At 45.4% G+C, this 25210-nt stretch overlaps 1 long non-coding RNA gene across 4 annotated transcripts in view; it reads right to left on the reverse strand.

The window, feature by feature from the left end:
- Positions 1-1509: 1509 nt before the first annotated feature.
- Positions 1510-25210, reverse strand: part of LOC117980576 (uncharacterized) — a 29964-nt gene continuing 6263 nt past the window's right edge. For 2 of the 4 annotated variants that reach the window (XR_010112275.1, XR_008625608.2), the window contains 2 exons: positions 10947-11129; positions 1510-5106 (listed from right to left, as the gene is read on the reverse strand). This is a non-coding gene — a long non-coding RNA (uncharacterized LOC117980576). Of the gene's footprint in view, positions 5107-6760; positions 6822-10946; positions 11130-20177; positions 21619-25210 lie in introns of those variants that run through there. The other 2 variants (XR_008625609.2, XR_008625607.2) reach the window with 2 other exon arrangements.

Here is a 25210-nt window from a genome sequence, read left to right on the forward strand (position 1 = left end):
ACTGGGGATGTGACGTTGATGGTTCCTCATGGGCAGGGAGTATCACATAAGGGTCCAGGGGTGGGCTTCTTCCCTTCAGCTTCACAGTCCAGAGTGACGCCTGAAGGAGATTTTATCTAAGCTGGTCATGAAAGATTATAAAATCCGTGGGGGTGTTTTGTATGTAATATGGGAAAATTTTTAAGTGCAAAGAAATTAAGAACTACCCTTATTCTGACCACACAGAAATTACCATTTTAATGTAATTCCTTATAGTCTCTTGTTTTTTCTAGGTAGAGCATGTATTTTAGTTTCTTGTACTAGGTAGTTGAGTAGTCTGTTAGCTCTCTGACATCACTGTGGAAATTCATGGTACGACTGGGATGCAAGTCCTCCCCACGCCTCCTCAGCCAAAGTCTGGCTTTTTCTCACTTGCTGTTGTTCATGGACTGGCCTAAACCAAGCATTGCCTGTTTGTTCCTCTGTTTTGTTAAAATACTGATAGTCTCCATAGCATTTGAAATTAGATGGGAGCTATATATCTTCCTCCCAACAACTTTGCTCTCTTGGGTAAATTTCCATGGAATTCAGTCCTAGACCAAATTCTGCCCCATGTACAAACATCTAATGAGTGAGGAAGCCACCATATGGCCATATAATTCTCCTCTTGATTGAGAAGTTCCCACCTCTGCTTTTGGGTACAGCCACCAGCATCGGGAACGAAGATCACTCCACAGCAGATACAACATGCTTCCGAGGTCAGGACCAGTTAGTGGAGTAGTCAGGTCAGGAGCAGGAGGAACAGAGCCCGAAGTTTGAGTATTTTCATATTTTAGATATAGTTTTACATACAGTAACTCTGGGACACAAATCTTAAGATTAATCTCTATGAGTGTTTATATGTGTACCCACCCATGAAATTGTGATCCAAATCAAAATACAGAATGTTTCCAGTGCCCTAGAAGGTTCCTCATGACCCTCTCCAGTCAGGACCCCTGCTGCAAGTGTAACTACCATCCAGACTTCCATTGCTGTGGGTTAGTGTTGCTCGTTCTTGGACTTCACATAAATGGAATGACACAGCTTGCGCTCTTTTGTGTCTGGCTTCTTTCATTTAACTTTGTGGCTCTGAGCTCCACCCTGTTTTGCATGTAGCTATAGTTTGCTTTTTGTTGTTGCTGAGTAATATTCCATCATCCAAACACACCACAGTTTGGGTATCCATTCTTCTGCTGATGGGCACTGGGTTATTTCTAGTTTAGGGCTGTTATAAATAACACTGCTGTGAACATTCTTGTACATGTCATTTGATGGACATAAGTGCTTGTATGTCCCAGGAGTGGAATGGCTAGGTCACGGGGCAGATATATGTTTAGCTTTAGTGGATTCTGCCAGTTTCCCATTTGGTGTTCAATTTATATCCCCTCCTGTATGAGTCTGATCTTGCACAGCTCCCCACCTGTATTAGTCTGATCTCGCACAGCTATAAAGAAATACCTGAGACTTGGTAATTTATAAAGAAAAGAGGTTTAATTGGCTCACGGTTCTGCAGACTGTATAGGAAGCATGGCTGGGGAGGCCTCAGGAAACATAGAATCATGGCGGAAGGGGAAGGCGAAGCAGGCACATCTTACGTGGCCAAAGCAGGAGGAAGGGAGCAAAGTGGGAGGTGCTACACACTTTAAAATAACCAGATCTGAGAACTCACTATCGTGAGAACCTTAAGGGGGAAATCTGCCCCCATGACCCAGTCACCTCCCACCCGGCCCCTCCTCTAACACTGGGAATTAAAATTCAATATGAGATTTGGGTGGGGACACATATCCAAGCCGTATCAGAGTGTAGTTGCTTCACATCTGTGCCAACACACAGTACTGCTGGTCCATGATGTTTGCTCCAGACCTGCTTGTTGAATGACTTCCATTAAGCTCCACTGTGCAGCCAGGCTTCTGTTATCCTTTACAGCACTTTCTGGCTTTAGAGGGAGAGTTATGAACTGCCAAGGTGCTTTTCAACTGGGGAACCCTGATTGAGAGGATGGTGAGGGGGGAGAGCTCCCTGGAGTGGATTTGCTGCTGATCCTGTCCTGGACTCCAGGGCATGTATGCACCTGGCTGTGCAGCCCAGGCCTCTCTTAGCACCCACTTCTGTACTATGGTGCCACCCAGATCCCTGCATGGGCTGTTTGGGAGATAGGGTCACACTGGGCAGTCCTTTTTAGTTCAGAGTAACACTACCTTTCCCACCTCATCCTCCTCATCACTGTCATTGGGCTCTGAGGGACCCACTTTTGCTCGAGGATTGCTTTTTTTACTTTCTGTTTTTGTTTTCTTGAGATAGGGTCTCACTCTGTTGCCCAGGCTGGAGTGCAGTGGCTCGATCACAGCTCATTGCAATCTCTGCCTCCTGGGGCTCAAGCGATTCTCCCCCCTCAGCCTCCCAAATAGCTGGGACCATAGGTGTGTGCACCACCATACCCGACTAGACTAATTTTGGTATTTTTTGTAGAGATGGGGTTTCGCCATGTTGCTCAGGCTGGTCACAAACTCCTGGGCTCAAGGGATCTGCTGGCCTTGGCTTCCCAAAGTGCTGGGATTACAGGCGTGAGCCACTGTGCCCGGTCTGAGGGACCCACTTTTGAATACAGACCCCAGCCTGTGTCCTGAGGTGTTATGGTTACCGGTGGGGCAGAAGGGACCCCTGCATATTGCACCCATTTTGTCCTTGTCCACTGGCTGATGCCCAAAATTCTACCCTTAGTGCTTTATGCTTTTACCTCTCAAGGGCATGATCCTTAGGGACTTGGCAGTGACCCTGGTTAGAGTGGGCCTGTTTTCCTTTAAGTGACCGGTATCCCAGTGTGAACAAAGGATGTGTGAGCAGGTTTTGATAAGGCAATACAGCAAGGACACTGAGTCCTTGAGGGGAAGGTTTAAAAGGAGATGAAAAGGGCCTACTTGCTGTTGGCTGACCTTGGTGCCACAGACGCACATTTCAGAGTCATCAAGGATGAAGGCTCAGAAGACTCTGAAGCAACTTCAAAGGAATCGCTTGGATCACAGGTGGGGTGAAGGTTGGAGATAAGAAGGCAGAGCCAGGGAAAGAGACCCAAGGGAGCCTAGTTTGGAAGCAAAGCTCTGGAAACAAAAGACTGCAGAGCCAGGGTCAACCTGGGCAACTGTTTGAAGCCAGCCCCGTCCTCAGGTGCAAGAAAGAGCATTCTCTGGGTCTAGGCCTGAGTTGTGCGCAGAGGACACAGGCTTTCCTGGGCAGGACTGCAGGCTTCTGGCTCCACTCGTGCCTGTGGCACACACAGGTTTTGATAGCCAGAGCCTGGCCAGTCCTCCTCTTTCTGCTCCCTGTCCCTCCTGGGACCAGGACTTGGCCTCTCCCCTCCACCCTCCCTTCTCTTCCTCCTTCCCTTCTTTGTCTCCTTCTCCTTAAATTTTGTGATTTTTAATTTCAATTGATTTATTGCCCCTCCTTGTCGCCAGCCTCCCAGTTCTCCTCCCCAGAGGAAACCAGTTTCACCAGCTGCATGTGTAAGTTTCCAGAGACACTTTAATCTATGCACATGAGTGATGTGCGTGTCCACTTTTTCTATACAAATGGTAGCATACTTTTTATAGTGTTCTAGGCCTCATTTAAAATTTTAAAATTAAATATTGAGTAGATACAAAAATAGTAGTTATAGAATATATATACATTTTAAAAACACCCACAATACAATAGACCAGTATGGGTACCCACGCCCTGTTTTAGACAAAGAAGCTGGGCTTTTGAAACCATGTGCCTCTCTCCAGCCCCACCCTCCTCTTCCCCTAAATACTATCACGAATTTTACCCTTATCCTGCCCTTTTTGTCTTTTTATAATCCTACTACTTGTTTATAATAGATTATAATAAATATACTATATTTTTATACTAAGATAAATGTAATAAACATTATATATAACAAGACATAAATATATATAATAATTGAATATGGTATACTACCTTACTTTTTGGGATTATGAATAGAATAGTTTTCTACGGCTGGCTTTTGTCCCACCCATAATTATAGTTCTGAAGTTCAGTGTACTGATACGCATGTCCGGAGTTAGTTCATTTTCACTCTTGTATAGAATTCCATTGCATGGAGATAGTATGATTATTTTCATTGGACTATTTTATTTATTAATAATAATTATTATTGTTTTCTAATTTAATTTTATTTTTTGAGACAGGGTCTCATTCTGTTGCCCAGGCTGGAGTGCAGTGGTGCAATCATGGCTCACTGCAGCCTCAACCTCCAGGGCTCAAGAAACGATCCTCCTACCTCAGCCTCCCAATTAGCTGGGACTACAAGCATGAGCCATCACACCTGGCTAATTTTTAAAACTTCTTTTATAGAGACAAGGTCTCACTATGTTGCCCAGGCTGGTCTTGAACTCTCAACCTCAATAATCCTCCAGCCTCGGGCTCCCAAAGGGTGGCTCATGCCTGCTGGGATTACAGGCATGAGCCACTGTGCTTGGCCTCAGTGCTGGCCTCAGTTTTGGGGTTCTAGGAACAGAGCTGGTGCAAATGTTCTTAATTGTTTCTTTTGGTGTGTGTTGGGGGGAATGGCGGGGGTTGAGTAAGAACTTCTCCAGGGCATTTGCAAGGCCATTGGGAAAGTACATTGTCAACTTCAGTAGATAATGCCAAAATTTTAAAAAGTGGTTATAACCATTCGCACACCCACTAGTAGTTTGAGCATTCCCCTCACTCCACTTCTTCACCAACACCTGCAATTATCAGCTTTTTTTTTTTGTAGATGGATCTGTGTGAAATTGTAACTCACTGTGGTTTTAGTTTTCATTTCCCTGGTTATGCATGCTGCCTTTTTTTTACTTAAAATATGTCTTGGTGACTGTTCCGTATCAGAGCAGTGAGGACTTCCTCCTCCTTTCTTGGCTGGAAAGTGTTCCATCGTCATATGGAAATCTTGTGGTCGATTTAACCCGTTCCCTATTGATAGACGCTGTGTGGGCTCCAGCCTTTTGCAGTCGACTCTGCGATGCATAACTTCGTGTATAGATAGCAGTCTGCAGCTGCACGTGGGGGTGTGTGCATGTAGGTTTTTCACAGGAACCTCCTGAGATGCTTAGAAGAAAAGGAAAGATAGTGTTTGCTCCCCCGGCCCTGTGCCTCCCTATTTTCAACAAATTCCCTGAATTCCATGAGTGCCCCAGGGTCAGAATGGTATCCACCCTGTCCTGTTTGCACCGTACCATCTTTTCTCTCAGATGATGATGTTCATCTCCCACCCGCTTCCCTTCGAGCCACCCCCACCTCATAGACTCCTCAGGAATTGTCTCTACCCGGCATCTCTCACTTTTTCTTTTCTTTTTTCTTCCTTTCTCTCTTTCTTTCTTCCTTCCTTCCTTTCCTTCCTTCATTTCCTTCCCTTCCTTCCTTCCCTTTCTTTCTGTTTCTCTCTCTCTCCCCCCCCCTCCCTCCCTTCCTTTTCTTTCCTTCTTTCTTTCTTTCCCTTTTTTTTTTTTTTTTTGATCAGGGTCTTGCTCTGTCACCCAGGCTGGAGGGCAGTGGTGCGATCATGGCTCACTGTAGCCTCAAACTCCTGGACTCAAGCGATCCTCTTGCCTCAGCCTGCCAAATAGCTAGGACTGCAGCTGCTCGCCGCCATACCCAGCTATATTTTTTGTAGAGACAGGGTCTCGCTATGTTGCCTTGGCTGGTCTCAAACTCCTTGGCTCAAGAAATCCTCCCCCCTCAGCTTCCCAAGTCACTGCCAGACATCTTTCTTATTGACATCCCCATCTCGAGAATCCAAGTTAGTATTAACTGAGGGATTAGACTTTGCCTTGCCCTGAAAGAGAGAAAAACAAACTGACCACCACTCTAGAGAGTGTTTAGTCTCAAAAGTCGGCGCAGTAACACACACACACACACACACACACACACAACCAACCAACCAACCAAACAAAAAAAAAACAGGTAAAGGCAGACAAATTCCAACCCATCCCCTATGTGCTGTGCCCTGGGCAAACCCTCTGACATCCTTCAGACTCAGCTTCTTCCTCTATGAAAAGGGACAATAACACTTACCTCTTGTGGTGTGGGGCAGATGAGGGCCAATGTTAATAAACCACTCACATTCATGCATTCACTAGTCAAAGCTTTCATTGTTATCAAGGATAATTCTAATTCAAGTAAGCTATGAAGATGCCATGACAGACACAAAATCAGCCAGAGGGGAGCCCACATTGGAGGGCAGTCCACAATGGAGGGCTTCTTGGAGGAGGAGATGATTGAGCTGCTTCTACTAAGGTAGGCATCGTTTAGGCAAGTGGGAAAATGTTCATGAATGCATGGTGGGGGGTGGTGCGAAGATTCTTGAAGGGGAGATCTGCAAAATCAGAAGCATGGAGAGTGAGGGAGGAAAGATTTGGACATGTTTGGGAACCAGTGTGTAACTGGGGAGAGATGTGGATTGTAAAGGGTGAGGGACCTACTGCCTGAGAGGTGGCAAGAGCTCCATCTTTGACAACTCAGTGGGCAAAACAAAGTCCTGGGGTGGGCCCAGGAATTGGCCCTGCACCAGAAATTCAGATGCGCACTTGTGTTTGAGAATTGCTATTTTCATCTGAGGAAGGAGGTGCAGCCTGGGATAAAGGGATGTGGGGTTCAGTAGAGCAGGACCCTACTACCAGAGAGCCCAGCAGTTAGTCTGCAGGGGGCTTTGCTCTGGGAGGAAGCATGGGGGCTGGTATTGCATTTGACTCAAGGCACTCACCTCCCCCAACTCTGCTTTGATGTGGTATCCTGCAGGCATAGGGACTGCCATGGACTGGTGCCTGGGGAATTGCATGGGAAAGGAAAAGATGAATTGCATGTGCCCTCCAGGAAGTTTGGAAGCTGGTCTGGAGAGTGTGAAGCCAGGGCTGGCTAAACATCTATAGCAACCATTTCTAGCTAAGAGCTTTAAACTCATTAGTCTCAATCTCCCAACAGTCCAGGTGGGTTGGAGGCATTATGTAATTGTCATGCCCCTTTCCTGCACAGATTGAGCCCCAGAGAGGTTGAGTAGCTTGGGCAAGGTCACACAGCTGGGAAGCAGTGGAGCTGGAATTCACAAGTCCGTCTGATTCTAGAGCCCATGCACAGTGTTTCTTTCTCTCCCTTCCTCTTCCACCTCCTTTTTCTCCTCCTCCTCCTTCCTCTCTCTCTCTCTTAGATAATTGCATTTACATGGTCTCAAAATCAAAGGGTACAAAAGGATATACAGTGATAATCCTCTTCCTACTATTTCCCAGTTTTCCTTCCTAGAGAAAAGTAAGGGTACTAGTTTCTTGCAACTAGCTTTAGAATATTCTATTCATATATAAATGAGTATATTCCATAGATATTCTTCCCCATTTTTTAGACAAAAAAAATGGTGGCATCCTATATGTACTGTTTGGCACTGAGGGTTTTTTTTTTTTTAACTTAGTATTTCTTGATAGTCTTTCCCTATCAGTTCATAAAGAGCCTTTCCTTATTCTGCTTTATTATCTGCATATTCAACTCATCCTCTATTTGGTGGATGTAGAGGGGGCTCCCGACCTTATGCAGTTACAACCCATTCTGTGTGAGCATCCCTGACCTCAGGTGCAGAAGGCATGAGCAGCACATCTGTCAGATAACACATCTGTCAGATGACACCCTAGAAGGGGAGATGCTGAACACACTTGGTGCCATTCGTTAGCTTCTCCTCAAATCTGCTCACAGACTTAACCATAACGATACTTCTTTCTTCTATAATCTGGCTGCTCCAGCATGTTCCTCTGACAGCACTTTCTCCCACAGACTCTGTTGCCAAACTTGGGTCTGCCCACCAGGTGCAGCAAAGCCAAGCACTGACATTGGGATTTGCAGCAAGAGAAAGTGAGGCATTTACTGCAGGGTGCCAAGCAAGGAGAATCGGGCAGCTCATGCTTAAGCCCCGAACTCCAGGGTGGCTCACAGGTAAGGGTTTTTAAAGGCAGGGAGGCAGAGGTTACAGGCAAAGTCATAAATCAATACGTGGAAACTGTGCATTGGTTTGACCTACAAGGGTGGGACATCTCGAAGCGGGGCCCGCAGGTCATAGGTGGATTCAAAGATCCTCTGATTTGTGATTGGTTAAGGAGGCAAAGCTTTGTCTAAAAACCTGGGGTCAGCAGAAAGGAATGTTGAGCTCTGGCCTGTGGGTGTGACTTCCTCCAGGCCCCTCAGGAAGAAATGTTGAACAAAGAATGGTGGTCTGAGTTCAGTCCTCGGCTCCCAACTGAAGTCTCTGTGCCAGTGGATGGCATTTTCCATTTGCTGGGGGCCTGGGTTTCTGAAAAACAACTCAGGAACATATATTAAGATGTTATCTTAAGTTTCAATAGGGAACCAAGTATTTTGTGACTCTAACTTCCTTGGCTATTTTTTTAAAAAAGCTATTATTACCTTCTTGCTTATCATGTTGTTCATTTACTCTCAGGGGTAGCTAGGTGCCTGGAACTTCCCTTGAAAGAACTCAAGATTTTCCTTTATTTCCATGCCTGGCGAGGGAGTTATGCCTGGCAGGCCCTTAAACTCTGTCTCAACTCTGGCTATCCGGATGCTGGTCCTGCCTTCCAGGCACTGCTGCAGGGAGGGGTGGGTGGCTCTGCCCCTGTACCCAGCACACAGTAGGTGAGTACTCAGCACAGGGGAGCTGCATCCGCTCATTTATCTTCAAGGAGCATTTCCTCATTCAGTCCTCACAACAGCCTTGTGGGTACCTGGCAGGAACCGTCATCCCCACGTTACAGGTAGGCAAACAGGGGCTCAGGGACATCCTGATTTGGCCTTGGCCTCATTGGCTGAGGAGGAAACCCAGGCTCCCTGACTCCCCGCACAGTTTCACTCCCCGCCCCCCGCCACACTGCCTCCCAGCGGCTGCTGAAATGCAATTAGCCAAGGAAGGACCTGCTTTTCAGCTTTATACTGTCTGTTATTCCACACACAGATATACGAATGGCACAGGGCCATCTCAGCCTGTTTTTGTTTGCCAACAAACATGAGAAAGATTAGGATATCTAGCCAACATTTTGTGAGTCCTCACAACACTGCAGGCAGGTCTCTGTGCACATACGCGCTCATCTGCTTCTCAGAAACAGAGGGGTGGGGGCTGGTATCACCCCTGCTGCACAGATGAGGGTAATGAGTAGCAGGGAGCAGAGCCAGGGTTTAAACAGATCCCACATTTTTGGATTTTTTTTTTTTGACAAGGTCTTACTCTGTCACCCAGGCTGGAGTGCAGTGGTACAATCACAGTTCACTGCACCCTCCACCTCCCAGGTTCAAATGATTCTCCCATCTCAGCCTCCCAAGTAGTTGGGATTACAGGTGCGGCCACCACCACACCCAGCTAATTTTTGTATTTTTACGTGTTGCCTGGCCATGTTGCCCAGGCCGATCTTGAACTCTTGAACTAAAGTGATCCGCCCACCTCGGCCTCCCAAAGTGCTGGAATTACAGGTGTGAGCCATGGTGCCCGGCCAGATCCCGTGTCCTTAACTCCTCCTATCAATCAATTACATTAGTTATATGATACTGATAACTTGTCATTATCAATATAATTCAAGCCTCTGCTGAAATGGTGGCATCTACTTGGTATGATTTCAGAGACAACAGGAAGGTCCTTTATGCATAAGAAACTAGATGCTTTCCCACCCAGCTTCGAGTCACTCACAATTGCACAATTCGAGCTCCATCCTTTTAGCCACGGCTTTGAGCTCTGTTGAAACAAGATCCTCCCAGGTGTTTCTCAGTCTTCTAATGCTCAGGCCTGCTTTTCATGACATAAACAGCTCTGTCCCTTTCTGTAGTTCTAATTATGAAAACAAAAGGTTCTTCCCACACGTAAAATTACATAGTACTCTTAAATATGTCTTCTTGAACTCCATCGCCCCATCCCAGACTCAGGACCAGCCTCCCCCGCGCTCACTGCTGTCACTGCTTTCCGCACTCCCTGCGGATTTTAGGATTTTAGCTCCCATCTCGTGTCCTCTCTCCAGCTCCTCCTGCCCCCTGCCTGGTGGTTTCACCATCCACTTACCAGCCCGCCGATGGTGCCCTGGACTCCCAGTTCTTTGACCTCCTCTCCCCAGTGATCTTCCAGGGCTCGGCACTCAGTTTCCTGGTCAAGCTTGAGCCCTCCAGGGAAGCCACTGTCAAACCTCTTTCCGGCTCGTGCCTTGGAGCCATCGACCCCTCAGGACCCCACAGACTACTGACCTCACCCGCTTTCAAATCCCTACTCCCTCCTTTCCCAGCCTAAATTCCAGGGTTAGTTATTCTAGTCCCTACCTTTTCTATACCCTTCCCTCCGCACCCCAAGTTGGACTCGCTTGGCAAAACCCCAACCCAGTTAGATCCAGTTCTCCGCCAACTCTGCCTGCTCTACTGTGTGTCTTACTTGCTTATTTTATTACCTCTGACTGCCCCCATCAGCATGTTGACCCCACGGGGACAGGGGCTATGTCCCTGCTACTCTGCCCTAGCAGCCAAAGAATATCTGGTACATAGTAAGTGCATATTCATTAAAGTGTATAGTCGATGAATGAATTTTTCTAGGTGTGGAGAAAGATCTGAGAGCAGGTTTACCATAGTATCTGGGGAAAAAGTAGAGGGGGGAAGTTGTGTTGTGTCCAAGGGGGCTAGAGGAGGGTCAAGGAGGAAGGCATAAGGAGGCCAAGCCCAGGGGCTCCTCCAGTTTGCCCAGAGAATGCCACCATTCTTTCCTAGTTAGCTCCTTTTGGTCTGGGAGAAGCTCTTAGAAGAGTATTTCATTCTCGAGCCCTAATCACAGGATTCTGAACCTTTACTAAACTGTTGCTTCCTGCAGTCTTGGTTACTCAAGGCTCCCGAGCCAGCGTCTGGATGGCTGTGATTATCTGGGATGTCTCAGGAGTGACCTAACCACTTACCTCTTCCAAGTTCTGAATTTTACAACAGGAAATTGAGGCCCAGAGAACAGAAGGACACATGGGTGCTGCTGGTAGAGCCGGAACTGGAACCCAGATCTGCCTCCAGTCCCGGGCTCATCTGCCACCGTGTACCATGCCCTCTCTCTGTTGTCACATGCAGTCACTTGCCCGATTGTCCACACCCTTAAAAGAAGCAGAGAAAATGTTTGGTGTAATCCACACCGAACACTCAGATGAACAATGCTGTGGGAGGAAGGGAGGTGATTAAAAAAATAATAATAAAAGAAAAGAAAAATGCAGTGGAGAACAGATATAAGGATTCGACAAGGCTCTGGTGAACCTGCAAAACTTGCTTCCTGAGAGACAGGACAGTTCTCAGGGCCCTGCATGTAGCACCTCATCTACTCCTCCAACAGCCCTCTGAGGGAGGCTCTGTTATTATTACTTCTATTTTATCGAGACACAAGGAAATTGCATAACCACACACATTATTAGGAAGTGACACAGCCTAAATTCAAACACTGCTTCACTCGGGCTCATGCTTATAACCTTACCTAGGTGTCTTAAATGCCACACCAAAATAACTTCTCATTTTTTTTTTTTTTTTGAGACGGAGTCTTGCTCTGTCGCCCAGGCTGGAGTGCAGTGGCACGATCTCGGCTCACTGCAACTGCCCCCTGGATTCGACCAATTCTCCTATCCCAGCCTCCTGAGTAGCTGGGATTACAGGCACATGCCACCACGCCCAGCTAATTTTTGTACTTTTAGCAGAGACAAGGTTTCGCCATGTTGGCCAGGCTGGTCTTGAACTCTTGATCTCAGGTGATCCGCCCACGTCAGCCTCCCAAAGTGCTGAGATTACAGGTGTGAGCCACTGAACCTGGCCAACTTTTCAATTTAGGCAAACTTCCCCCCCACAAAAGATTGAGTCCTATTGAGAAGAACTTGATCTTCTGAAACAGCGGGGGTGTGGGCAAGGTCGGCACTGCTTGTTGCATGGATGCTGGCTGCATATCTGCCCTAGAGAGGCCCAACGGGGAAGGTGCAGAGGCCAGGGGAGAGGGAACTTGCTCTTAGAGTCCTACTTCGTGCCAGGTGTTTCTGTCCATTAGTGCTGCTTAGTTTTTGCTAGGGGCCTAGTCATGGGATCCCACAGCTAGGAGGTGGTATAACCTGCATACTTTCTCCTCCTAGAGACTTCCCAAGGCTTGTGTTACACAGGACATGAGTAAACATTACTAATAAGGCATTTCTGGGTCATCAGCTTGGGGTTGGAAGTCATCTCAGTACATCCCAGCTGAGGCTCTGACCTTACATTCTTCCTTTTATTTCCTGAGAACTAAAAAATATTATACACACTGGAGTTTCCATTGAGATGAATAAAAGAGTTGGAACCAGCTTATCGTCAGGTTTTGACTCCAAAAAAGGAAACAGCTTGTTCTAATTTGCCAGACCTTAAGTCAAATACAGTTCTATTTTTGACCGAATTGTCCACAGGATTCCAAATTTGACATTTTGTCTTTTTAAAGATGAGTGAACTGATGTGGAGTTTCTAAACAGAGGATGCCCAGTGTGGCAGAAAATAAAACAATGGCCTGGGTGTTGGGACTCGTGGGTTCTGGGCCTGGCTCTGACTTAGGCTTGTGGTGTGACTTGGAGCAGGTCACCAGCCATCTCTGGACCTCAGCTTCAGCACCATGTAAGTGAAGGATTTGTGTATGATGAGCTCTAGGCTCCCCTGAGATCTAACTAATGTTCTAGGATAGGAACATGAGCTCTGGACTCAGACCATGAGAGTTTACATCCCTGTTTCATCATTTACTAGCTGGTAAGTGAACAAGTTGGACAAGTTGCTTAACTACTCTGAGATCCAATTTCTTCATATGTAAAACAGAGATTGATATTACCTCTGTCCTAAGGTTGCAAAGATAGAAGAAGAAAATTCATATAACTTGCTTAGCACAGAGTTCCGGATGAACAGAAAACGTGGTCAATAGTGGTTAGTTATTGCAATGATGAGGGTTCTTTATATGCTACTACAAATAAAGGAAGAACCAGACCATAAAAATCTGAGCCTCCACTAATAAATATTTATTAAGCACATACTCCTCATTTGCAGTGAACGCTTTCGGTTGGCTACCCAAACCATTCCCAGCCCCTTCCTTGCCATCTCCAACCACAGAGATTGGAAATCCAGATATTCTCTTTCCTGGCCTTGTTCTGCCATGTGATCATGCTTTGGCTGTGAGATGCGAGCTACTGGGTGGCTTCTGGGAGGCCTTTTTTTCCCTGCTAAAGCAACAGTCCCAAGAGAAGAGCCCCCTGTGGTCCCTTCTGCTTCTCTCACCTTAAATATGAATACTGTATGTTATTTGGAGCTGTGGCAGCAGTCCTGTGATCATGAGGCACAGTCACAGGAAGGAAAGCCCAAAAGCTGAGAATATCATGGTGTAAGGCTGGAAAGAGCCTAGGTGCTGGGTGACATTGCTGAGCAGAGAAACCAACCCCAGCAGTTATTGGGTGTTAGATTTTTTGCTCTGTAAAAATACCACCACCACCCATGCTTGTTTAAGCCAATGACAGTTGGGCATCTTATTCCTTGTAGCTGAGTTCATCCTGTCTCATACATCATTCAACAAATATTTATTAAGTGTCTACTAGTGCTAGGCACCATTCTAGGTATTAGGGTCATAAGAAGAGATAACCATCTTTAAGGTTTTATAGTCTACTCAGGGAGACAGGCAAGTTGGTGTTTTAATGCAATAGAAATGTAAGAGGTAGGCTGGGTGTGGCGGCTCACACTCTGTTGCCAGGCTGGAGTGCAGTGGCGTGATCCTGGCTCACTGCAACCTCTGACTCTCCGGTTCAAGTGATTCTCCTGCCTCAGCCTCCCAAGTAGCTAGGATTACAGGCATACGCCACCACGTCCAGCTAATTTTTGTATTTTTAGTAGAGCCGGGGTTTCACCATGTTGGCCAGGATGGTCTCGATCTCCTGACCTCGTGATCCACCTGCCTCGGCCTCCCAAAGTGCTGGGATTACAGGTGTGAGCCACAGCGCCCGGCCTGTAAAGGCTTTCAGAACACATACTTCGTTTTGCTCACCAATGCATCTCCAGCAAGGAGAGAAGGCGAAGGGGCTGTTTCTAGTAGGGTAGGGAACCAACAGTTCTGCCTCAAATTTCCTCACCTTGGGTCTCCTCATCCCCTCACTTCATTCCTGATACTGCCACTATTCATTCACTCATTTAACTAAGCATTCATTCATTGCATTAGTCAGCTTTGGCTAGATCTTTTTGTGTTTTTGGAGACAGGCTCTTTCTCTGTCATCCAGGCTGGAGTACAGTGATGCCATCATAGCTCACTGCAACCTAGAACTCCTGGGCTGCTGGGTTTGGTTTCTCTGCTTACAATGTCATAGTAGATGCTTAATAAATATGTGTTGAGTGTGGTAACTGTTACTTCTGTTCATCCTGCACAAAGGATGATTGCTCTTCTATGCCCTTCTGAAGTTAGGTGTAGCTATGTGACTTGCTTTAACCAGTAAGATGTGAGCAGGAGTGATGCATGTCAAGTTCAGGTGGAAGCATTTCAGAGGTGGCACAGATCTCTTTTTCTCTTCCCCCTGCTGCCAGTGAAGGTTCAGTTGATACCATGGCCAAATATGTAAACTTGTTATTCCAAGCTACTGGTAGTTCAAGATTGTTTGTTACCACAACATAACCAGGCAGTGGCTCACACCTGTAAATCCCAGCATTTTGGGAGGCAGAGGTGGGAGGACTGCTTGAGGCCAGGAGTTCGAAACCAACCTGGGCAACATAGCGAGAGACCCGTCTCTACAAAAAAAAAAAACTTTTTTTTAATTAGCCAGGTGAGGTGGTGCAAGTCTGTAGTCCTAGCTACATGGGAGGCTGAGACAGGAGGATTGCTTGGGCCCAGGAATTCTAGGTTACAGTGAGCTATGATGGCATCACTGTACTTCAGCCTGGATGACAGAGCAAGACCCAGTCTCCAAAAAAACAAAAAGACCTAGCCAAAGCTGACTAATGCAATGAATGAACGATTAGTTAAATCAATGAATGAATAGTGGCAGTGTCAGGAATGAAGCAAAGGGGTGGGGAGATCCAAGGTAAGGAAGTTTGAGGCAGAACTGTCAGCTCCCTATCCTAATAGAAACTGCCCCTTGCCTTCTCTCCTTCCTCCAGGCAGAGACTGCATCACTGTAGAGATGGAAAATGCCAAACGAGGGCTTTCTCAGCCTCCCCTGCAGCTCAGGCATGGATGCATGACCCAGTTCCAGCTGGCAGATCCTGAGGACTTTCTGGAGGGCTTTCTAGAAAGGGTTTTTTTCTCCCCAATAAAACAAATAGTCATGTCGTGTAATCCACTGCACATTGAGTTTTCTGTAACTTGCAGCCCAAAGCAGCCTAACAGAGACAGCATGGATTGCTGCAGTAACGCAGCGAGAGATGAGGCAGCCCTGAGCGCAGACCTTCACGGAGGGGACAGAGAGGCAGGGATGGAGTAAGGAAGCCAGGAAGCGGAATCAGTAGGACTTGGTGAGCGACTGGGTTCAGGGGTTGGGCTGTGTGTGTACACAGCAAAAGGGGTCAAAAAAAAAACCCCCAGGCACTGATGTCAGGAAGCCCAAGGGAAGACACAGGTACTTAATGAAGACACCCACTCCACAAGACAGTCTATCTGAGGACCAAAGTGTGCTGTCGGAGTTGTGAAAGGAGGGCTGAGGACTCAGGGGAAGCCTCGTGGAGAGGACAGGACATGAAGCATGGCTGAGCTTCAGATCTGAGTGGATAGAAGAGACGGTATGTCTAGGCAGGCCCTTCCTGGTATTATCTTAGACCAAATGTTACAGCTAGCACTTCACAAAAAATCTTTGCCTTGCAATTTTCATTTTTAACTTTGTTTCAACCATTTTCATCTGTTGGACAGAAAGGCAATAGAGGGCCGGGTGTGGTGGCTCACGCCTGTAATTCCAGCACTTTTGGAGGCCAAGGCTGGCGGATTGCCTGAGCTCAGGGGTTCGAAAACAGCCTGGGCAACACATGAAACCCCGTCTCTACCAAAATACAAAAAATTAGCCGAGCGTGGTGGCATGCGCCTGTAGTCCCAGCTACTCGGGAGGCTGAGGCAGGATAATTGCTTGAACCTGGGAGGCGGAGGTTGCAGTGAGCTGAGATTGGGCCACTGCACTCCAGCCTGGGAGACAGAGCGAGACACTGTCTTCATAAATAAATAAATAAAGGCAATAGAGGGGAAGTCTAGTTCAATACCAAATATACTATGAATGTCAACATCATTTAAAATATGACTACTCAACATAGCATTGGGTGGATACACTGTAGATCATTTTACTACTCCCTTACTCTGCAATGTAGCTTTACAATGCTTGAGTAGTTAAAATAATGCGGTGAGCTCTTTTGTTTAGAGTTAGGTTATTTCCTTAGAATATATTTCCACAAATGGGATAACTAAGTCAAAGAAATATCGAAAACAGTGAGTCTCACCTAAGACACAACTGTTATAATTCTTGATAATTTTTGTTTTAAAGACAGAGTCTTGCTCTGTCACAGACTAGATGCAGTGGTGTGATCATAGCTTACTGTAGCCTCAAACTCCTGGGCTGAAGTGATCCTCCTGCCTTAGCCTCCCAAGTGGCTGGGACTACAGGAATGTATCACTACACCCGACTAATTTTTAAAAAAATTTTAGTAGAGACTGGGTCTCAATATTTTGCCCAGGCTGGTCTCAAACTCCTGGCCTCAAATGATCCTCCTGCCTCGGCTTCCCAAAGTGCTGGGATTACAGATGTGAGTCACTGCTGCTGGCCAGAGTTCTCGATAAATAGCAAATTACCTTTCAGAAAGGTTCTATCATTGCACATGAGAATTTTGTTCAACATTTAAAGTGCAAGACTGGCTCACCTGAACCAGGAAGAAGTGAACGTGTCTTTCGGCTGTATTCTCCCCATGTGAGCTTAGCCCTCAGCACTGTCCTCATCTTAGATTCCTTACAGTCAGGGTATGCTGCTCCCATTCCGAGGTCATATGGTCTGACTACAGAGCTAAAGTTGTAGCTACTATTAACTGAGCTAGAAAGCAATATGTTTTCTCACCTTTAAAAAAAACAAAATTGCAACCCTTTATTAAACAGCTAAACAACCATTAAATAGCCAAGTAAAGAATGCATCATGAATTGTTTTTACAAATAAACCTTTAAATAATGCTTAAATTTCTTAAAAACTAATTGCTTCTGTTCTTTTCTGACTAATCATGAATTCTTTTCAATCACATCCTAATCCCATCCTGGTCTTGGTTCCCTAATTGATTAGATTGGGCCATCCTAGGAAGGGTGGGTGGCTCACAACTGTAATCCCAACATTTTGGGAGACTGAGGTAGGAGGATTGCCTGAACCCAGGAGCTCGAGACTAGCCTGGGCAACGTAGTGAGACCCTATCTCAACAGAAAATTTAAAATATTAGCCAGGCGTGGTGGGGTGCACCTGTAGTCCCAGCTACGCTGGAGGCTGAGGCAGAGGATCACTTGAGCCCATGAGTTCAAGGTTGCAGTGAACTATGATCACAGTACTGCATTCCAGCATAGGCGACGGAGGAAAACCCTGTCTCAAACAAAAACAAAAAAACAAAAAACAGAAAAAGAAAAGAATGGGCCATCTTAACTGGAGTGCAGTTTAAAAGTCCTTGCAGGCTGCTGTAGGGACAGACCTGGCTTTCTCAACCAGGAATTTGTTATTGTGGCCATTGGGTCTACTTAACTCTGAGCCTTGGATTCAGGCCCTTCTCAGGGGCTGAGACCTCTCTGGGCCATTGGTAGACAGACAGAAGTGGCTGCTTGTGTGAACTGGATTATCATTTCTCTCCTTCTGGGGCACAGGACAGCCCTGGGCATTGAGAGAGGAGCAAGATCCAAGTAGAGACTGCAAAAGGATGTTCAAAGGGATGGCAGGGGCTTGCTTCCGAGTTTAATTGGGCATCAAATGCCTGCATCATTGAAAACAATGACCTAGTGCCCGGACAATGAATTGCAACTTCTTTCCCAACTATGGGACTGATCATAACTTAACATAATCTGTCACTTTACTTTGCTGAATCTTATTTCCTCTTCTATAAACAGAGGTTTAAAAAAAATCTAATGCCCGTAATCCCAGCACTTTGGGAGGCTGAGGCGGGTGGATCACTTGAGGTCAGGAGTTCGAGACCAGCCTGACCAACATGGAAAAACCCCGTCTCTACTAAAAATACAAAAATTAGCTGGGCATGGTGGCGCATGCCTGTAATCCCAGCTACTTGGGAGGCCGAGGCAGAAGAATTGCTTGAACCGGGGAGGCAGAGGTTGCAGTGAGCCAAGATCATGCCATTGCACTCCAGCCTGGGCAACAAGAGTGAAACTCTGTTTCAAAAAACAAAACAAAAACGAAATTGGCCAGGTGTGGTGGCACATGCCTCTAATCCCAGCTACTTGGGAGGCTGAGGCAGGAGAATCACTTGAACCCAGGAGGCAGAGGTTGCAGTGAGCCAAGATTGTGCCACTGCACTCCAGCCTGAGCAACAAGAGTGAAACTCCGTCTAAAAAAAAAAAAAAAAAAATCTAACTGACAGCATTGCTGTGAAAGCCAAATGAGATGATTCTGTGAAGGTCTCTGAAATAGCAGGCTAAGAAATTATTCGTAGTAGTTTTTTCTTTAATAACAGTGCCGCTAACATCTCTATTGCAGTTTATAGTTTACAGGAGTCCTTCTCAAACTCTAACGTGCATCTGAAACACTGAGGGGTCTTGCTGAAATGCAGATCTTAGATTCAGTAGGTCTGGGCTTGGGCTGAGATGTTGCTGTTCACATACCACACTTTGAGTACCAAGAGTTTCCAGTAATTTGCAAACATGAAAATTTCTAATGGTAGGTTCCTAGCAGACTTCCAGTCACCAGTTGTTTGTGTATCTCACTTGTTATATGGTCAAAATAGCCCGGGCCTTTAATATCCTACAGGTGATATAATTGAATGATGCAGATTTTTAAGGTAGAAACTAGGATCTACACAAGATTTTCCTAAGTGTGCTTGATATGTCAATAGATGTTACTTTAAAAAGATGTGGTCAGTCAGGCATGGTGGCTCATGCCTGTAATCCTAGCACTTTGAGAGGCCAAAGCAGGAGAATCCCTTGAACCCAGGAGTTTGAAACCAGCCTGGGCAACATAGGAAGAACCTGTCTTAGAAAAAAAAAAATGTAGTCGCATACATTTAGTGAACCTTGGGTTAAACAAATTAAGCCAAAATCTTTACTTCAGAGTGTTATCACTTATGATGCTCTAAGAAATTATCCCCCATATTTATTTATTTATTTATTTATTTATTTATTTATTTATTTATTTTTGAGATGGAGTTTTGCTCTGTCTCCAGGCTAGAGTGCATTGGTGTGATCTCGGCTCTCTGCAACCTCCACCTTCCGGGTTCAAACAATTCTTCTACCTCAGCCTCCCAAGTAGCTGGGACTACAGGCACGTGCCACCATGCCTGGCTAATTTTTGTATTTTTAGTGGAGACGGGGTTTCACCATGTTAGCCAGGATGGTCTCGACCTCTTGACCTCGTGATCCACCTGCCTCAGGCTCTTAAAGTGCTGGGATTACAGGCGTGAGCCACCGCGCCTGGCCTACTCCCCACATTTCTGAGGTTTGATAATTTTGTCTGAAATAAACAGACAGTAGACAGACTAATAGGAGAAAAAGCATACCAATTTATTAACATGCAAATGAATGGGAGTCCCACAAAGCTTGAAACTCAAAGAAGGGCAAGATAATTAAAGCTTAACTACCCTCTTCATAGGGCAGAGGAAGTGGGGGGATATAGGCAACTTTAGAAGAAGAGTAAGGGGAGATTAACGGTTCTGAAGAACAGACAATAGCCTGGGACAAATTTTGCCTGGGATCTGGGTGTGGTGTCAACTCTAGTCTTCCTTTTTGCAATATGCATCAGTTTCCTCCAGTAGGTGAAATATGTGGGGAGGGGATTCACAACAATTAAATATCTTCCAGAGGAGCTTCTGGGTGGAGAACTTCAGAGAAAACCCTTCCCTGCATTTGCTGCTCCCCAGGTACTCTCAGTTTGAAGTCCAAAACAGCATATTTTAGGGTATCATTTTCTGAGCCCCAACAACGCTTTCTTTCTCATGTTAGTAACATAAAATCCAAACAGAAATTGCTTAAATAAGGATATTTTATTTTCCTCCCAATACAAGACATTTGGCATCAGGGAAATTCTAATTAGTCCAGCGGCTCAGAGACATGATTAAAGACCCACATTCCTTCTGTCTTCTTGCTCTGCCATAGATGGCACAGCACATAGGCCTTGTCCTCAGGATGGCTATCCTTATGACCAGGAGTTGACTGTGGCAAAATAAACATCACATCCTGATGATGGCCAAAGGCAAAAAATGGGTTATTGCTTGTTTGTCTTTTTCTTTCAGATGTTGTATTTTTCAGTGCTAGAATTCCCACTGAGGTCTTTTTACAGTTTTTGTTTATCTGCTGAGGTTTCCCATCTTTTCATTCATTGTGAGCATATTCTCATTTACATTCTTGAAAATGGTTATAATAGCTGCTTTAAAATTCTTGTCTGTTAGTTTTTACATCTGAGTTGTCTCAAGGTTGTTCTCCATTGATTCCTTTTTCTCTTTTGTATGGGTCACATTTTCCTGCTTCTAATGTCAAGCATCTTTGAACTGTCTCCTGAATATTGCAAGTGTACAGTGTAGGAACTCTGGATTTCTTTTGTTCTTCTGAAAAGTATTACTGTTTGTGTTTATTTGTTTTAGCTAGCCGTTAAATTGGCTGAACTCTCAAACTGCAAATGCTCTTCCCTCTGATGAATAGGAGCTGAAATCTTTATTTTATTTTTTTATTTTAATTTTTGTAGAGATGAGGTTTCGCTACATTGCCCAGGCTGGTCTGGAACTCCTGGTCTCAAGCAATCCTCCTGCCTCAGCCTCCCAAAGTGCCTGGATTACAGGTGTGAGCCACTGCATCTGGCTGGGAGCTGAAATCTTAGTTTAGATAATTTAGCCTTAGCCATGCAGCTTGGAGTCTGTCCTGCACATGTGGGGTTCAGAGATTTGAGCAGAGTCTATACACAGAATTTGAGGTTACTCATTTATGGCTTCTTCTCCTTTCCAGGATTTCCTCCCTCACTTTCCAGCTGTGTAGTCACCAGAGCTCTGTCCTCTGGTTTTTCACGCCAGTACAAGCGTGAGCTTTACATCCTAGTTTTAACCACCCCACACATCCCTGACTAGGGGCTTCCCTCAGCAAACAAACTACAAAAAATTTTTTTAAAAATCCATTGCTATTCCCTTCCTCCAAGTATTGTCTCCCCTCCAATATTCATGCCTTTTGATAACTCTCCAGGGTTTTCATAGTTGTTTTTTATAATTTTTCATGTGGGAGGTTTGTGGTCCTATGGGAGGTACTCAGCCACTACTGAATGCAAAATTTTTGTTAGTGTCTTTTTAAAGAGCAAAGACATCTTTCTCAGAATTCCCCAGCAGGTTTATTCTCTATCTTATGGACCAGAATTGTTTTTATCTGCTCTTTCTTAAACTCCTTTGTTCTGGGGTCTTCTTGTCCTGAAGGGCTTGGCTACCCTGAAGAAGGTAAACAGAATTAGGATTTGTTTAGTCAGGAAGAAAGGGACCAGAATCCAATAAAACTTGCTACACAGAACTTTTCAGTGCCTTTAATATGAAGGTTTGCATTGTCGCTCTCCAGGTGCTTATCCCAATCTCACCTGCAATATTCCTTAAATGTATTTATTTGATTTAGAAGTCCTTTATCCACAGAGATTTGTCAGGACTGGTCTGAATTTCTGGAAGCAGCAGGATTTCAAGGCCACCCTTTGGTCACAATGCTCAGTGTGCTGCCCCACTATGGCAGTCTGGCCAGCAGATTCTGGGTTGTATCACCATTTCCAACTCATCATTGTGTTGTGAACCACAGCAATGGTTCAGACCAAAACTTGAGGTCTGAACCAATTGCTGGAACAGACCCTCCTAGTGACCAAGGGAGTATTATCTCAGTTTTGCGCAACCTGTTCCTAGAAGGTGGATTTCTCATGAAAAATCCAAAGACAAAGGGTCTTTCCTTGGAACCACAGCTAAATTTAGGGCTCAGGGCTTTACTCTGTCAGTTATATTTAAGCTAAACTAAGCTGAGGAGTTGGTGACTTTCATGGGGTTATTGCTTTGCAGGTTATCTGGGGAACTCCTCCAAAACCATCGATTATCCGCTGCAAGCAGTTAAAACTGTGTTTAAAGAAAAAAAATATTGAAAAGGTGATGTAAATATACTAGTAAAGACTATTTTGAAAAAGAAAGATCCCCGCAATCCCACCACACAATGGTTTTCACTGTACAGTCCCTCTCCACACACCCACATTTTTATGTACTATATCTCCTTGATTATAAAATACTATCAGTTTTAAGATCCAACACTGATTTAGTAAAAGCTTTTCAGGAGAAAAAAAAACACTGTGAGAACCTAATAAGAATGACCATTAATACTATACAGCCATAAAAAAGAATGAAATCATCCTTTGCAGCAACATGGATGTAGCCAGAGGCCATTATCCTACACAAATTAACTCAGGAACAGAAAACCAGATACTGCATGTTCTCACTTATAAGTGGGAGCTAAACAGTGGGTACTCAAGCACATAAAGATGCAACAGTAGACACTGGGATCTACTAGGGAGGGAGGGAGGAGGGCAAGAGTTCAAAAACTATTGAGTACTATGCTTAGTACCTGGGTGACAGGATCAGTTGTACCCCAAACCTCAGCATCACAAAATGTACCCAGGTAACAAATCTGCATATGTACTACCTAAATCTAAAATAAAAGTTGAAATTTTTTTTTTAAGAAATGAAAGACCATTGAGGCCAGGCTCATACCTATAATCCCAGCACTTTGGGAGGCTGAGGCAGGAGGATCACTTGAGGCCAGGAGTTTGAGACCAGCCTGGGCAACAGAATGAGACCCCATCTCTACAAAAAATTAAAAATAGGCAGGTGTTGTGGTGTGTGCCTGTAGTCCTAGCTACTAGGAGGCTGAAGCAGGAGGATTGCTTGAGCCCAAGAGTTCAAGGCTGCAGTGAGCTATGACACATCACTGCACTCCAGCCTGGGTGACAGAGTATGACCCTGTCCCTAAAATATAAAAATAAGGATAAAAAATAAAATGGCAATTGATGGTGAGATACATCTTAATATCAGAAACCTTACAACTTGGGGGGAAAATATGTGCCTTAGGATTGAGAAATATATGGAAAAAGTATATTTATTTTAGTTTTACTTTGCTATGTATAAGAAAGTGTTTTAAATTATTTAAATTTTGAATCAGAAACACATTCACATGGTTCAACATTCAGAAGGTGCAAAAGTATTGTCAGGGACAGGTTTCCCTACTTTCCATCTCTTGGTCCCCTCCCCAGAGGCCACCGATGTTTTCAGTCTCTTGTGTCTCATTCAGAGGTAGTTTATCCTTATATCTGCAAGTGAAGTCTTATGTTCTTTGCCTCCTTTTTTACACAAATGGTAGCATATTATACACCCTCTTCTGAACCTCATTTTGTACTTAAAATATCATACAGATGAATCCACATCAGGTCTGTTTCGATTATTTTTATTTATTTTGTTTTTCTAAGATTACATCACAAGCATTTATCTATCTTTCCATATGATTGTTTTCTGGGGCAGGGAGGAGGGTGCGGGCTCTGTCACCCAGCCTGGAGTGCATGCAGTGGTGCCATCACAGCACACTGCAGCCTTGACCTCCCAGGCTCAAGCAATCCTCCTGCCTCAGCCTCCCAAGTAGCTGGGATCACAGGCATGCACCACCACGCCCGGCTAATATTTTGTGTGTGCGTTTTGTAGAGATGAGGTTTTGCCATGTCCCCCAGGCTGGCTTTGAACGGCTGGGCTCAAGCAATCCTCCCTCCTTGGCTTCCCAAAGTGCTGGGATTACAGGCATGAGCCACCAAGCTTGGCCACGACCATTTTCATGATCATTTTTAATGATTGTTCAGTTTTGTGAGGTGACTAGACCACAATTTAATAACAAATCCCTGTTGTTGGACACTTAGGTTGTTTCCAGTGTTTTGCTATGATAGAGAGCACTTGCAATGACCATCACTAATTCAACAGATATTTTTCTGACCACCATGAATGGCGATCCTCCTGTGTACCGAAGTGTCTTCCCCTAAGGGGCTTACAGTCAAACAGCAGGAACAGCCAGGGAAGTAAATAAGGCACAGAAGTGCTCCCATCCCCTAAAGAGCCTCTGAGGACAGTCTGGGCTCCCACATGAGGAAAAGGGAGGAGGAAAGTGTTGATGGGTTTACCTACGTATTCAGGTCAATGTAAATTAACAAGTTAGGTTACAATTCATTCATCAGGCTTGTGAGTTTGGTGAACGTGTGTTCACCTCAGACGTGGTTCCAATCTTCGTGCACTGACCATATCACAGTCTTAGGGCCCAGCTGTGCTGAACTTACAAAAGCGAGAAATAAAGAATAAAAACAGTTAACACTTGGTAAGCACTTGCCATGTGCCAGGAGAAAACCCTAGGAGGCAAGTTTAATTATTTTCCCATTTTCTAGATGAGAAAGCTAAGGCACAGAGATGTCAAATAATTTGTCAAAGGTGCAACTAACATAGCTGTGTCTTGAACTAAGACAGCTGGACTCCCTAAGTGGCCATACTGTACCGCCCTAAGAAAGGCGGCTGGACTTAACCCTGGCGGCACATCTTGTCTTTGCTCCATGGATGCTGATCCAATCCCTTTCTCTTCTTTTAACCAGGGTAAACTCAGGGTGCCTTTATTTCTTTTTTATTGGATGAACATTTTCCTAGGATGAGCACGGCTTTTTATCCTCTGGGGAGAATCGCCTGCCAGAGCCTTTGAGATTGGGACTCTCCTTCTCCACTGGGGAGGGGGTGCAGAGGTTCTTCCAACCCTGCAGCCAGGCAGTGCAAGGAGACTGAGAGCCTGGGGGTGACCCAGACCTCACACAGTTGGTCCTGGGGCTACAGAAGCCCAGGCTGATCCTCTGGCTCAGACCTGTCCCACCTTCAATCCACTTTCCCCTGTCCCCCACCTCGTCCCACCCTACCTCTGTCCCACAGAGAACCCTCCCATCCTCCACTGCTCCCACTCTGCCCTCAATCCCCAGACAACAGCAAG

The sequence above is a fragment of the Pan paniscus genome, chromosome 5, assembly GCF_029289425.2.
Source record: "Pan paniscus chromosome 5, NHGRI_mPanPan1-v2.0_pri, whole genome shotgun sequence".
Lineage (NCBI taxonomy): Eukaryota > Metazoa > Chordata > Mammalia > Primates > Hominidae > Pan > Pan paniscus.